This window comes from Emydura macquarii, unplaced genomic scaffold (assembly GCF_026122565.2).
Source record: "Emydura macquarii macquarii isolate MOO-44397 ecotype Brisbane River unplaced genomic scaffold, CSIRO-AGI_Emac_v2 contig_1790, whole genome shotgun sequence".
NCBI classification, from domain to species: domain Eukaryota; kingdom Metazoa; phylum Chordata; order Testudines; family Chelidae; genus Emydura; species Emydura macquarii.
Genome location: NW_027131927.1, coordinates 30078233 through 30094098, shown reverse-complemented (window position 1 = coordinate 30094098; position 15866 = coordinate 30078233). Strand labels below are relative to the sequence as shown.

The window sequence follows — 15866 nt, the reverse complement described above, 5'->3', positions numbered from 1 at the left end:
GGCTGAAAGTTAATGTTGTCAAAGACATCATCACCACCACAAAAAGAACTAGAAACTTACTTCTTATGGCAGAGTGTGAGTAGCCTAAGGCTGCACTTTGTAAGTGTTTCCACATGGGCCAGATTGATGAGATAATTGATTAAGCAACAGGTGATTAACTAATTAACAAGGAGATTCAGCTCCTCTGCTGAGGACAGTTAAAAGGAAGACAGGAGACATCTAGGCTCTCAGGGAGGTGAGAAATCTCACCCTGTGACTGGGGGAAGGTAAATGTCTTAGGTTGGTGAGGGATAATGACTTGTTTAGCACATTGTAACTAAAGGATATGGTGGTGAGGACAGTGTGCAGAGGAACCGTCGGTGAGGGAGGCCTACCCTATGATACTGTGTGTTTTTTAAAATGAAGGTGAGAGGAGCTTTTGTGTCATTAGAGTCTCCCCAAAGAAAGGCTAGGAAGGGGGCCTGCTGCGTTGCAAAGGCTACCTCTGACTAAAGGAGGAACGTACTGATATCTGCATTCTCCCTGAATGGTCTATGGTGTATATACTATCAGCATAGCTGTGGGGAATCAAACAAACTGACTCCTTGGAAACAAACACAAGGACAGGTTAGGTGTCTGGTAATTGTCTTTGCCCTCTGGCTACCGTCTAGCGATCACTCTAGGCCATATAAGTCCAGCAATTCAGCTTGTAACAGGGTTTGCCACAGAATTGGCACTAGCCAGCTGCACTGCAAACAGCTGTGATGCACAGGTGTTTAAGCCTCACCTTGCCAAGTAGCCTGGCAAGCAGTGAGATTTTTTGATAGAGCAGTGATATGGGGGGTCACTCATAGTTGTTTCAGAAGGGGAGTGAGTGTAGTCCACTAATGAAAACAGATAGTCATCTCCCCATTAGAGCCTCCATAATGTGATCCATTAATCATCTGTGAAAGGAGAGGGTGTATGGTATGGATTCATGCTAGTTCATGCCTATTTTTACATGCATATCTTTATACGTGCACATGCACACTCATTGTAAGTAACACCCTTAATATGCTCTTCCATTGTGAATTATTGAGGGCCATTAATTTTGTGAACAGTTGGGTAGATGGAAATCACAAGAAATGATAGTATCAGTGGACACATCAATACCACAAATGTAATGCTCCTTGTCTCAGAGACTATGCTTACACAGGGATAAAAGACTCCCTGCACGGCCATGGTTGGCCTCAGTCAGCTAACTCAGGGTCAGGCTGTGGGGCTAAAAATCATTGTGTAGATGCTTGGGCTGGAGCCCAAGCTCTGGGATCTCTACCCTCAGAGGGTCTTAAAGCCTGGGCTCCAGCCCAAGCCTGAATGTCTGGATAGCAATTTTGCAGCCCCTGAGTCAGCTGACCTGGGCTAACTGTTTTTTTTAATCCCTGTGCTGACATACCCCATTTGGTACAAACCAAATGACCAAGGAATCAGAGAGAACATACAGCTGATGGGCTATGGCAGCTGATGCAACAAGGCCTAGAGCATTTTGTAAAGGCGCCTCTTTGGCAGCTGCTTCAGCCTGACATTGAGAGCATGATGGTAGACGGCTAGTGAAATCCTTGCTTTACCCAAAGGAACACATTTTCTTAACATATTTTTCCAGCATATAAACTCTAGCCAGAAACTAAGCTCTCACCTTCATTAAGGATGTTACTTCCATTCATACTTGAAAAGCATAGAAGTTAATGGCCTTTCCTCAGCATTATTTTTTTTTAATTTAAAGGTGATCTAACCTGGAGAAGATGAGAAAATGTCAGTAGCTCATCCTAGGTTTAATACCCACCTCTGCTATTAGCTTTTTGCAGGCCTGCCAGGAGGAGGAGAGGAAGCAAAGGGGGCAATTGCTATGGGGCCTGGCAATTTTAAAAGGGCCTGTGCCATGGGCAGTGAGTGACACTTCCCCTCAAGGAGGCTAGCTCCCTGTTCTGCCTCTTCTGCCTGTGGCCCTGCCCACAGTCCAACCAAGCTCCACACCGGGCCCCGGCCCTGCCTTCTCCCCAGCTCGCTGCTGCTTCCCTCCTGCCTCCTCTCTTCTACACAACCCCTTCCCTGCTTGGCCCCCCACCCCCATGTCTTTCCTCCTTGCTCAGACCCCATACAGTTGCTTACTGTGTGCGTCCCTCCTCTCCTTCCCCTCTAGTCCCCCCTTGCTGCTGCTTGCCACATTCCTCCTCAGCCCCCCTGCTGTGGCTTGCCACCATGTGGAAGGGGGAGGAGGGGGACTGATCGGGGGCAGGCGGGGAAAGGAATACGGTGGTGAGCGAGTGAGGGGTCAGGGCCTGGGGCAGAGCGGGGGATGGAGTGTGGGTGAGAAGAAGTAGCATGGGGAGCTAGCCTCCCTGATGGGAAGCTTCACCCACCACCCATGGTCCTAAACCTCAGTCATTCCTTTCTAGGGGGCCATTGACAGTGCTGCCCTGGGGCTTGGAATTGCTGTCAATGGACCAAGTGCTTTGAGTTCCTTGGGTAAAAGCTGCTACATGAGGGCAAATGAAGACTCTTCTTCATATAGTAGCTCTACAAGGTGAGTTAACTTTTATTTGTAACGTTGTTCATCATCAGCAACAAAACCCACACTCCATCATGCATGACAGCAAAGACTCTTTGGGCCAAATTTAGATCTGAAGCTGGCTTCTAAATGTGCAGGTGCACATTTTTCTTGCAAGTTTAGATGAGGCATTTGGAAATGTGAACAGTGGCTCACCCATTAAAATGAAGCAATGAATAGACTCAAGCCCTGACCCATAACTGATTGATGGATCAAGCCTTCTTGCCTGTGTCTGATCCTCTGCTGGGGATGTTGCTTCTCTTAACTGAATATTTACTGGGAAAGAAACTTTATCTTAAACAGCATGTGTCTGTCTAGCCTTGGTTAGTGATCACTCCTGTTCCTAAATCTGGTACCAATGTCTTTTTGTTTTTAATATTGTGCCCTGAGAATCTGGAGAGGCATACCTGGGAGACATAATTAAAATGTTAGTATGTCTTGGTTTAGTTTAGCTGGTCTTTGGCTACACTACAAATAATGAAAAGCGCTTCTCTCTCTCTCTCTTGTTAGAGAGGGAAAAGTTTCCACTCTGCACATCTTCAAGGTATCCCTGGCGACTTCTTTGCAAGCAGTGTCTGAAAGGTTACTCCTAGAGCTTAGCTAAATGTTACCGGCTCTTTAGGGAGAGCGACAAAGATTCTACTCCAAAGTAGCGGGTATCTCTTAAATCTGGTAAAGCTTCTGGTAATAAATAACAAATACTTTGCTGCTAATATTTTGCTTTATGCTTTCAAATGCACCCGTTCACATGTGCCTTATAAGCAAAATTAAATATCAACAGCTTCTCATTAGTCTTATAGGTCTTTTGGAAACAGCAAGCTTTAAGGAAATTATTTTATAATATTACCCTATTTAAAAATTATATCATAGAGGCTGGAAGGCTCAGGAGAAAGATGATGAGAATTTGGGTTGCCTGTTTGAACCTATCCTGGCTAAGGACTGACTGAAAGTTACTAATTTGGTTACCTGAGGTACTCGTATGGCCCCCATTACCATAGTATTTGACAGCCTCATAACACCCTGTGAGGGTTGAGGGGGTGGAGGAGGAAGTGCAATTGTCTCCATTTTACAGATGGAGAACTGAGACATAGAGGTTAGTGTGGCTTGCCCAAGGTCACACAGGAAGTCTGTGGGACAGCAGGGAATTCAACTCAGATGTGCCTACATCCCAGGCTGGCACCCTAACCACTGGACCATTCCTCCTCATCGTGTCTTTTGCCACTGAGGTGGCATTCTGGGGTCTGCCATGAGCAGAGAGAGTCTGTAACTGAGTGGATCTAGTGAAGCTGCACTGCTGGTGAGTGAGGAGAGGAGCCCTGGGGACTAGAGTCAGTTTGGAAGTGCACAGCCATTGTGAAGATGTCCTTACTCTCCTGTAGATCACAAGAGACTCTGCCGGGTTTGCCAGCAGGCTCCTCATCTTATTCTAGGGGTGAAGGGTTTGTCACTTCCCCACGCCACTGATGGAATGATAAGGGATGAACCTCTCAAAAAGTCATACTCTTCAAGTAGCTCCTTCTGTTTGTTTTATTGAAGGAGGTGCAGAGGCACTGTCAAAGCTTGTGAGTAAACTGTTTTGCTTTCTCAGGGGCATAATGCATGTATCTAATTGTGTCTGTGAAAAATGTGTGTTCTCTTGAAAGGTTGTAGTTATGCAGCTAATGACATCTGTCTGTGCCTACTTGCCTTTGTGCTATTTTTCACTCTTATGTACGATTTTCAAAGAATTTAAACATATATTTCCCCTTATGCATTCTCTTAGACTTGACTTGTGTTGACCTTATTGATAGTTATCATCTGTTAATGCTCAGTTTCTTTAATAGGTTTTGTTTTCAATTGATTGGGTTTAGTTAGTTTATAAGGTAAATAGGCGTAAATATGATTATGGATTTTCAATGGGCCTGCCTGACTTTAAAATGCTGCTTTCATTTTTGTAGGTGTAGCATTTGGGTATATGACTACTTGACTGTGCCTGCAGTTCAGTTTAGACATCTAAATGCTAGTATTTGTGCTTTCAGTTGATTGGGTGCAAAACTGTATTCTCACAAAGAGAAGAAGGTTTAAAAATCAGGCCCAAATGTCTCAATAAATGCTACTGAGATAATTAGTATTGTAAACATTTGTTTTAAAATGCTGCTGTTAGGTTGTTCACCTTCAAATTAACTTTTAAATATGTTTAATTTTTGACTGTCTGATCCTTGGAACTTTATTGCCAGAAATGAGATAGACAATCCCCTATGACTTCTATAACTGAGCAAGTGAATGCGTCAGTGGATTTCTAAAATTATTTATCAAAACATTTTGGGCAAATCTGGGGATCCTGAAACATGCCTGGTTACCAGAGCTCAGGAAACCATCTCTGGGGGAGGGGAGAAGAGATTAGCTCAAGCTCCCAGGCCATTCAGTCCTTGGCTTCTGTCCTGAAGCTGCCAAAGGCTGTGTCAATTGTATTGGGGCATTTTGTTCCGTGGATTCTCATCAACTGGATAGACATCAGCAAATCATTTCACCAAGGCCACTGAAAAACAATCAAATAGTAATCTGCAGTGCTGTTGTAGCTGTGTTGGTCCCAGGATATTAGACAGATAAGATGGGTGAGGTAATATCTTCTTTGGACCAACTTCTGATGATGAAAGACAAGGACCTGAAGAAGAGCTCTGTGTAAGCTCAAACGCTTGTGTCTCTCACCGACAGAAGATGGGTAGGGTAATGTCTTTTACTGGACCATCTTGTCTCATCAAACATTAATGACTTTCAGTTACTACAAACCAGCTAGACTAGATCTGAACCAAAGATCAGGATGTGGAATGCTATATATTCCCTTGTCAGCTCTCTGAGCCATCCATTCATCCTCTCTGTTCCAAATGTTAAGGTGGAGCCAAATAACTGTGTGGGTAAAACCTATAGTTTTGACAGAAAATTCTTGGAGCATCAAATGCATGCCCATGTGATGACAAATCCCTGCATTGTAAAAATGGAGTTAATGATGTAAACATCCATATAGACTTTTGAAAAGTCTCTAAGGGAGTTAGGCACCCAAATCTCTTTTGGAGTTAGTAGGAGATAGAAGCCTAATTGGCCTTGGCCCTTTTGAAAATCCAGCCATGATTGCTGCTTACTGTGGAACTGAACCGGCAGCAGGTCCAGCCATGTTCCCTCACCAGTGGAACATAGCCAGTGAGCTTGGCAAGAGGTTAGCCATTTCAGCTTTTCCTTCCTTAGGTTTTCTGTCTCTAAGTAAGGAATATAAAGAGCCCTGAGATGTCTTGCTGTGCGTTGCCTGATTAGGTAATCACTATGCGCTTGCTCTCTGAAGGTCAGTAGGACAGCAAGGAATTGCCTTTCCTTTTGTTTCTTTTTTCAATATTCTAGGACTTACTGCCTATCAAAGTGTAAAATTATCCCTCCTTGTTCCTAAAAGGGTATTTTCAGAAGTGACGTGTAAACCCTTCCTTAATCTAAATATTAGAATTAGAGTGAAGATAAAGTATTATCAAACTCAGGCTGTGGTGGGGGATGCCCCTATCATTTGGACAAATATAATGTTTAGTGTTCCCCTAGCACCTTCCATTCTGACATGCTTTGGATGTAGTCATTAAATTAGCCTTAAAACAGCCCCATGAGGGGCTAAAAGACCGTGATATGCTTCCACAAGAAATAGCCTTTGGTGAGATGCAGCACTTGAAACCAAGTTCATAAATGAAGTATGTACATTCTGTGCAGTGCAGAGCTAGTCAGGTACAGAAAGTGTCTCATTAATATTTCTGGAGATAATAGCAGGTGAGCTTATGTTTATTTGTTTGTTCATGTTAGTCATTGTTTGCAAATAGTCGTGAAAATGTTTATGAATTTCAGCACACATCATTTGTCCAGACATTTATGTGTAAGTGTTTAGAACTTTGCCCATATTAAGGTCAAAATAATACCTCTGCAATGAAGTATTTCCTAAGCAGACACTGGCATTACCATTTGATGTATGCAGATATTGACACTGGTAGGAAATGTCCCTTTGATGTTAATTACTTTTTGGAGAAATCAGAATATCTGTGGCAATGCATACTGCTATATTTTCATCAACATTTCCTAGAAACCCTCTCATTTCCTTTCTTCACCATTGTCCCTTTTTGCAGAGGGGTGGTAGCCATGACCTCAGTGTTAAGTCAAAGGTGGGTATGATATACTCCCATTTCTAAATACTGCAGCTTGAATAAGGAAAATAGGGGATGGAGCATACCCAAAACTGTTTTCCCCCAGTTCTAGGCCTCAGTTCTGTGAACAGTTAAGCACAAGTTTAATAATTTTAAGCATGTGTTTAAATCCATTTCTGTTCAGCAAAGAATTTTAAGCACATGCTAAAGTGCTGTGCTGAAAAGGGATAGACTTAAAGCAGATACTTAAAGCTAAGCATGTTAAGTGCTTTTCTGAATCAGGGTTTTAGACTCAGTTCCTCAAAGGTATTTAGGCATATAACCTTCTGATTTCAGTGGAGTTAGGTACCTAAATATTCTTGAGCATCTGGGCCTTAGTACATAATTTGGGCTTCTGTGATTTGGGGTTTATTTTTTAGCAATTTTGTGGTTTTTGTAGACGTTCAAAAATTCTGGTTTTTGGGGACTTTCTTTGTACATACTGTAATGAGTGATTGTGTGTGTGGACATAGACAAATCCTTAGATACAAGTTACTTTTTCCAGTGTTTTTTGGATAAACACTGATCTGATTGTTTTTGTATCAGTGGTGTTTATCAGTTGAACCAAAAATCAGAAGCCCTATAATTAATCCTAACAAATTTGAATAAGCCTTATCCAGTTCCCAATCCACTTCTTTCTCCTGCCTAATGTCTAACATACTCTTTTTGCTGCATTTTCACAACAGCTAGAGCTTTCTCCTTCACTGCTTCAGTACCTGCAAACTGAAAGCCCCTGTGGATTAAGAACATAAAATTGGCCATACTGGATCAGACTAATCTAGCCCAGTATCCCGTCTTTAGACAGTGGCCAGTGCCAGATGCTTCAGAGGGAATGAACAGAACAGGGCAATTTATCACCTGATCCACGTCCTGTTATCCAGTCACAGCTCTTAGCAGTCAGATTTTTAGGGACACCCAGTGAATAGGGGTGTTGCATCCCTAAGCATCTTGGCTAATAGCCATTGATGGACCTATCCACCCTGAACTGATCTAATTATTTTTTTAACCCAATTATACTTCTGGCATTGACAACATCCCCCAGCCATGAGTTCCATAGGTTGACTGTGCATTGTGAGAAGAAGTACTTCCTTATGTTTGTTTTAAACCTGCCACTTATTAATTTAATTGGGCGACACCTGGTTTTTGTGTTATGTTAAGGGGTAAATAACTCTCCCTTATTCACATTCTCCACACTATTCAAGATTTTATAGCACTCGATCATATTCCCCCTGAGTCATTTCTTTTCTAAGCTGAACGGTCCCAGTGTTTTAAATCTTTCCTCATATAGAAGCCATTCTATAATCCATTTCCCTAATCATTTTTGTTGCCCTTCTCTATACTTTTTTCCGAGTTCTAATGTATCTTTTTTTGAGATTGGGTGACCAGAACTGCATGAAGTATTCAAGGTGTGGTCTTACAATGGATTTATATAGTGACATTAAGATATTTTCCATCTTATTGTCCGTCCCTTTTCTAATGGTTCCTAACATTCTATTAGCTTATTGACTGCTGCTGCACACGGAGTAGATGTTTTCAAAGAACTATTCACGATGCCTCCAAGATCTTTCTTGGGTGATAACAGCTAAATTAGACCCCATCATTTTATATTTAAGAGTTGGGATTATGTTTTCCAATGTGTATTGCTTTGCATTTATCAACAATGAAATTCATCTGTCATTGTGTTGCTTAGTTTGGCAGTTTTGGGAGATCCCTTTGTAAATCTTTGCAATGATCTCTTCAATGATGGAGAGTCCACAATCTTCCTAGGCAATTCATTCCAATGCTTAACTACTCTGACAGTTAGGAAGATTTTCCTAATGTCCAACCTAAACTGCTTTTGGTGCATTGCGTCTTGTCCTATACTCAGAGGTTAAAGAGAACAAATTTTCTCCCTCCTCTTTGTAACAACCTTTCATGTACTTGAAAACTTCTCTTCTCTTCTCCAGAGAAAACCTAATTTTTTTCAATCTTCTCTCATAGGTCATGTTTTCTAGACCTTTAATCGTTTTTGTTGCCTTCTCTGGTCTTTCTCCAATTTTCCACATCTTTCCTGAAATGTGGCACCCAGAACTCGGCACAATACTCCAGTTAGCGTGGAATAGAGATGAAGAATTATGTCTCGTGTCTTGCTTTACAACACTCCTTATAATACATTCCAGAATGATGTTTGCTTTTTTTGCAAAAGTGTTACACAGTTGACTCATATTTGGCTTGTGATCCACTGTGACCCCAGTACTTTTTCCTCAGTACTCCTTCTTAGGCAGTCATTTCCCATTTTCTATGTATGTAACTGGTTGTTCCTTCCTGAATAGAGTATGTTGCGTTTGTCCTTATTGAATCTTGTTCTATTTATTTCAGACCATTTCTCCAGTTTGTCCAGATCAGTTTCAATTTTAATTCTATCCTCCAAAGCATTTGCAACCCCTCCCAACTTGGTATCATCCACAAACTTTATAAGTGGAGTCTCTATGCCATTATCCAAATCATTGATGAAGATATTGAACAGAACCAGGCCCAGAATTGTTATGGGACTCCACTCGATGAGCTTTCCAGTTTGATTGTGAACCACTGAAACTACTCTCTGGGAATGGTTTTCCAACCAGTTATGCACCACCTTATAGAAGCTCCATCTAAGTTGTATTTCTCTAGTTTGTTTATGAGAAGGTCATGTGAAACCATATCAAAAGCCTTTCTAAATCAAGATATACCACATCTACTGGTTCTCCCCATCCACAAGGCTTGTTACTGTATCAAAGAAAGCTATGAGGTTGGTCTGACACTATTTGTTCTTGACAAATTCATGCTGACTGCTACTTAGCACCTTATTATCTGCTAGGTGTTTGCAAATTGATTGCTTAATTATTTGCTCCATTATCTTTCTGGGTACTTAAATTAAGTTGACTGGTCTATAATTCCCCAGGTTGGCTTTATTCCCCTTTTATAGATTGGCATTATATTTGCCCTTTTCCAGTCCTCTAAAATCTCTCCCGTCTTTCATGACTTTTTGAAGATAATCACTAATGGCTCAGATATCTCCTCAGTCAGCTCCTTGAGTTTTTTAGGATGTATTTCATTAGGCCCTGGTGACTTTAGGACATCTACATTGTTTAAGTAATTTTTAACTAGGTCTTTCCCTATTTTAGCCTCTGATTCTATCTCATTTTCACTGGAATTCATTAAATTAGAAATCCAATTGCTATTAAATTTTGATAAAAAATGAAACAAAAAAGTAATTTAGTACTTCTGCCATTTCCACATTTGTTATTGTTGTTTCCCCCTCATTCAGTAATGGACCTGTCCTGTCCTTGGTCTTCCTCTTCCTTCTAGTGGGTTTAGAGAATGTTTTCTTGTTATCCTTTATGTCTCTAGCTAATTTAATCTCATTTTGTGCTTTGGCTTGTCTAATTTGTCCCTACATACTTGTGTTATTTGTTTATATTCATCTTTTGTAAGTTGATCTAGTTTCCTCTTTTTGTAGGATTCTCTTTTGAATTTCAGATCATTGAAGATCTCCTAGTTAATCTAAGGTGGTCTTTTTCATACTTCCTATCTTTCCTATGCCATGGGATAGTTTGCTCTTGGGCCCTTAATTATGTATATTTGAAAAACTGACAACTTTCTTGAACTGTTTTTTTCCTTAGACTTGCTTCCAATGGGATCTTACCTACCAATTCTGTGAGTTTGCTAAAGTCTGCCTTCTTGAAATCCATTATCTTTATTGCACTGTTTTCCTTCCGAACATTCCTTAGAAACATGAACTCTATCATCTCATGATCACTTTCACCCAAGCTGCCTTCCACGTTCAAATTCTCAAGTAGTTCCTCCCTATTTGTCAAAATAAAATCTAGAACTGCCTCTCCTCTAGCACCTTGTGAAATAAAATATTGTCTCCAATACATTCCAAGAACTTGTTGGATAATCTGTACCTTGCTGTGTTATTTTCCCAACAGATGTCTGGTAGTTAAAGTCTCACATCACCACCAAGTCCTATGCTTTGGATGCTCTTGCTAGTTGTTTATGAAAAGCCTCATCTACCTCTTTTTCCTGGTTAGGTGGTTTTCCATAGATCCCTGCCGTGACATCACTCTTGTTTTTAACCCTTTTATCCTTACCCAGAGACTTTCAACAAGTCTGTCTCCGATTTTCATCTCAATCTCCGTTCAAGTGTATACATTTATAATATATAAGGCAACACCTCCTCCCTTTTTTCTCTGCCTGTCCTTCCTGAGCAAGTGGTACCCTTCTATATCAATATTCCAGTCATGACTGTTATCCTACCAGGGCTGTGATGCCAACTATGTCATAATTGTGTTTATTAGCTAGCATTTCTAGTTCTTCCTGCTTATTCCCCATATTTCTTGCATTAGTATACAGACATCTAAGACACTGATTTGATTTCCCCCATGTGTTCTCTCTTGTCTCTTCCTTATCCCTGCAAAATGACCCATGCTCCCCCCCAAATTCTGAGTCTCCCAACTCTCCATGTTTTTTACTTACCTGTGGGCTTTTGTCTCCTGCCCCCATTGAACCTAGTTTAAAGCCTTCCTCAATAGGTTAGCCAGTCTGTATCCAAATATGCCCTTCCCCTTCCTTGATAGGTGGACCCCATCTCTACTTAGCAATGCTTTTTTCCCAAAACAGCATCCCGTGGTCAAGAAAGCCGAAGCCCTCCTGGCGACACCATCCTCACAGCCAGGCATTCTCCTCCAGGATTCATCTGTCTCTGCCTGGGGATAAATAGAAACCAGGTTTAAGACCCATTATAAATCAAGTCCAGCAGTGTAATGCCATCAAGGGATGTCTCTGTTTGTCCATCCAATGTCTGTAAATTTTACTTGTATTATTTCGTCTTGCTCCTCTTGGTAACATCTACCCTGTTTTACTGGTCTACTAGCTTTGATCCCAAACCAAAATCTTGGAATCAGATATCTCTGATTTTTGGGGACATTCAGATAATCATCTAAACATCACAGCTAGCGCTTGTCTGTATAAGGGACCAAACCTGAATTCTGAATCTGCACAGCCTGAACTTGGGGAAAGTTTCGACCAGAATTTTGCAACTCAGCAGCCCATTTCTGCTGCTTCCCTGGAGCAGGGTAAAGTGTGGCAACAGCAAATGCTGAACAGGGAGATTCAGGGGCTGAAATAATAAAATGCTTTAAGTGTGCAGAGCTGAATGATATCAGGTAGCTGCCCATTTAAGGAATGGGGGGTAACTTTTTTCATTGTTTGATTTTGCTTTTCATAATGAAGTAGAATTGAAGGGCAACATGATTAATTTGCTTCCAGGTTACATTTTAGCTTTTGGTTAATTTTAAATATTTTTATTTCCTATTTAGAAGACCATTGTGACTCTTATTTTGAGGTTACCAGATCACAAGTTTATGACTCTTGGAGATCATCAGATCACCAATTGACTTAGGGTCCAATTGTGCTACCTTTAGTCACATTGAATAGTACCTTACTACACTTACAGTTCCATTGATTTCAGTAGGGCTAGTTGGGTAAAAAAGTACCACTCATTGTTAGCAAATTTGGCACCATTGGCCTTTAATGAAAAAACTATTTTTTTAATTACCTATATTTCTGGTTTCTGAAAAACATATGTACAACACGATTGGTGGAGAAATAGTAGAGCTTTTCACTGAAAATTCATTCAGTAACTATCACTGAATTGAGAAATTATAGAAGCCCTTTGTGGGATAATTTTAGTCACTATAAGTTACCATTGGGCAGGTGAACACTTTTTTGTCAGGAACCCTTCGTCTATTTCATCAGAAGTGAGTAGAGATTTCTTTAAAAAATAATCACCCTCCAAAAGATTTTGCATGGTTCATATGTCAGACAGGTGTGGGCAGGATGAACTTCCATCAGGGCCTGATGAGCAGAAATTTGAGGAGACACCATCTATCTGCAAATCTATGTGCCGTTTATGGTATAATGAACACAGAGAAGGTGCTGGATTCTTCAGCAGATGGGAAGACCTTTCCTAGTTTTCAAATTTGTTTGACTGGAAATGAATTGAAAATGCAATTGAAAATCTTTATTTCACAGCCCTGGGGAGGATTGAATACAGCATGCTGCTAAAATGATGATGATTTAGGGCCAAATTCATTCCTGGTGTTATTCTACTGAATTTAATTAATTCACCCCAGATTTCTTATTTATAATCCTCTGCTAAATGAGAATATTTTGGGGACAATTTTGAGTTGAATTGGAGATGCTGTTTTTAAAATATGAGAGTTCAAAAATGAGAAGATTTTCCTCTTTGTGCAATCCCTAATATTTCTTTTGGAAAAGCACATCTCCAGTATAGTTCAGGCTAGAATCTCCTGCATCCAACTCCTCTGTTGTGAGGGGTGACTGAGTATTTCGGGAAGGTTGGATGCTCAAGTGTGACACTATTTGCTATGAACTGCCATACACACTTTCTATTCATACATATTAATGACATTTGCTCTAGATCAGTGAAGTTTTTTTGTTTGGGAATTGTTTTTATGTTGATCTATCTAAATGTATGCAAATCATATTGAACAGTAGTTTTAGCTAGCAGTTCTGTGCTTCTCTAAAAAGGTAATGAAGAATTTTTTATGAACTGAAACTTTTTACAAATGGAATTTTTGCCCCATCTCCCATATTTTTAAAACAACACATCTTTGGACAAAACATAGTGGAGAATTCTATATGAGAAATTTTGAGTGGATTGACCTACATGGGATGGTCAAAACTGGGATAATGATATAAATTGCTTGACTTATAAGCTCTGCCTGCTACAGAATGTACCTTAGAAATTTAGTGATATTCTGAAACCAAATAATGGCTATAAGACATTGCCAAGCCTGACATGTTTTTTATGAACCTTATTTGTTCAGTCAGAATTATCACTTGTAACTTGACCATTTTTTGACATGACTACTGTGTTCCATTTTAGAAGTTCCAAAGTATGGTGATTTAGCTCTTCAAAATTAAATGGATTTTGTTTTGATGTCAACAACACTTTCAAGTTTCAAGGTCTCATCGCTGTGGAAAAGAAATGTAATCAAATACATAGTAAGAATCTTCCAGTCAAAGAGAACACTGAAAGTTTTACATCCCCATATCTTTAAAATGGCATGACAATTCATCCCAAAGTTAAGACCAAACATATCCTCCAATCCTACTACTTGCCTTTCAATTCTTAGCCCCAAAAGCATTTTCTTGATGATTTTAGTGAGCTGGCAACATTTCTTTTTCGAGTGGAATGCTGTTGCAGTCTTAAAAGAACTCTCCTTTCTCCAAATCTCTATGGAAAATTCCTATAACATTTTATAGAGAAATATTTTAATCTTTCTATACAATTAATAAAAAACCTACAGGATTCCATAGCTGAGATATTAATACATTCTATATTATGGTTAAAATCTGGAAAGAGTACCATATTCTATAAGATTATTTGGAAATTGCTCTGAACATCTATCTGTTTCATTCCTATTATATGCTATAGGACATTTTCCTAACAGCAATCAGCATGGGAGAGAGATCTGAGGAAATCTGGTGAAGAAATGAACTGAAACTGTTTCCGTTGCAGGATACCTATTGTAACTTGTCAGTTGGCTGGGACCTCAATTCAAGAGACAGTAATGCTTAACCAATGAGGATTCATGAGACTGCAGTGGGAGTTTGTGGTTAGGTATATAAATTACAACTATGATGCCCAGAAAAGGTCAGAGACAAGCAGAATCCAGGAGATCGTTGTTTATGACTCCAAGGCAGTTTCAAAGTAATGATTTAGCCTGACTGAAATTACTGAGGTCAACTGGAGAGGAAAAGGAAGTAGGGATGCTAAATAAATGAGGTGCGGCCACATGAATTTATACCAGCACAGAGAAATGGGAATGGGTGTAGGGTTATGACAGTATGATCTATAGGTCAGTTTTTCAAATCTGTTATCACAAATGAGGTTCTGAGAATTGGTGTAAAGAAAGAAACAAATTTGCATTTTCAAATAGGCTTAACTCTGATACTTAGTGTAAACATGGAATGTACTCAAAATTCCAGCACCCCAGGCTTCACTATCACTTCATTTAAAACCCTTCTGTAGATCCACTTCAACCACAACATTGGCAATAGGAAAAAAAAATTTTTTTTAATGTGATCTCCATCTCCTTCTCCTTCTCCTAGGCCTGCCAGTACATTTTTGTCTTTACATTTCTTTTCTGAGGCAGGTTCTTTCTTGGTCTATGTCTTGTAGCAGTGCTGGTGCTGATCAATTAACATACAATAGTAGCTGTAATGCACTATGATTATGAGCACCCTGTCACATCTCGCCATAAAAAAATCACAGGAAGATACATGCAGCTTACTTTGTCAGTCATGTATTGGTTTTTTTTGTTTTGTTTTTTTTTAAAAGGGCTTCTTTTTTTTAAACACACGTGATCATTACATGCCAACTTGACCAATATGGACACACACATTTGGTGACTGGGCATGCAAGTTAGCGTGGGTGAAAATTCTGTGTGTGCACAAAAATGAGATATACCCCTTAGCCATTTAGTCTGCGTACCATTTAACGCTTGTATCGGTTTTGTTGAGGGCTTGTCATTGGAAGGAGCAAATGTGAATGGCACTAGATCTTCAGGTGATATAAATCACCGTTGCTCTTTTGAAGTCACCCATTGAGGAACCGTGCCCTGGTCTTTTAGTTGGGGGAGAGAGAGATTGTTTTTAATATCATCCATTTTCCATTTAAGCGTCAAAGACTGATGAGGAAGGCTTTTTCCTGGTAGATAATGAACAGCTGGAAAAAGTCAAGGCCCAAGGTGGAGGACAAAGCCTTTAAGTAAGCCAGGAAATGCTGGACCTGGAGGTCAGTACTGCTATAAAATAGTTGAAAATATGAATATAATTACCTTATTTGTTGAAAAATTAAACTGCATGTTGCTGCGGATATGGAGTTCTGTGTATAGTGATGGTATATGTCAACCGTTGCAGATCGGTACAACCCGCAGGAAAGCAAAACCTTCTGCTCAATGTTGCATTTGACTTGTAATAGAAGGCTGAGGCAGGGGTCTCTTCTCCAGAACTGCTATTGCATATTCTATGATAGTTCTGCATGTGGATCTCCTGCTGAAGTC

The 15866-nt window shown here is 40.1% G+C and overlaps 1 long non-coding RNA gene across 1 annotated transcript in view; it reads left to right on the top strand.

The window, feature by feature from the left end:
* Positions 1-244: 244 nt before the first annotated feature.
* LOC137159219 (uncharacterized) overlaps positions 245-15866 on the top strand; it is a 51888-nt gene continuing 36266 nt past the window's right edge. The window contains exons 1-2 of the long non-coding RNA XR_010921596.1: positions 245-405; positions 2415-2542. This is a non-coding gene — a long non-coding RNA (uncharacterized lncRNA). The remainder of the gene's footprint in view (positions 406-2414; positions 2543-15866) is intronic.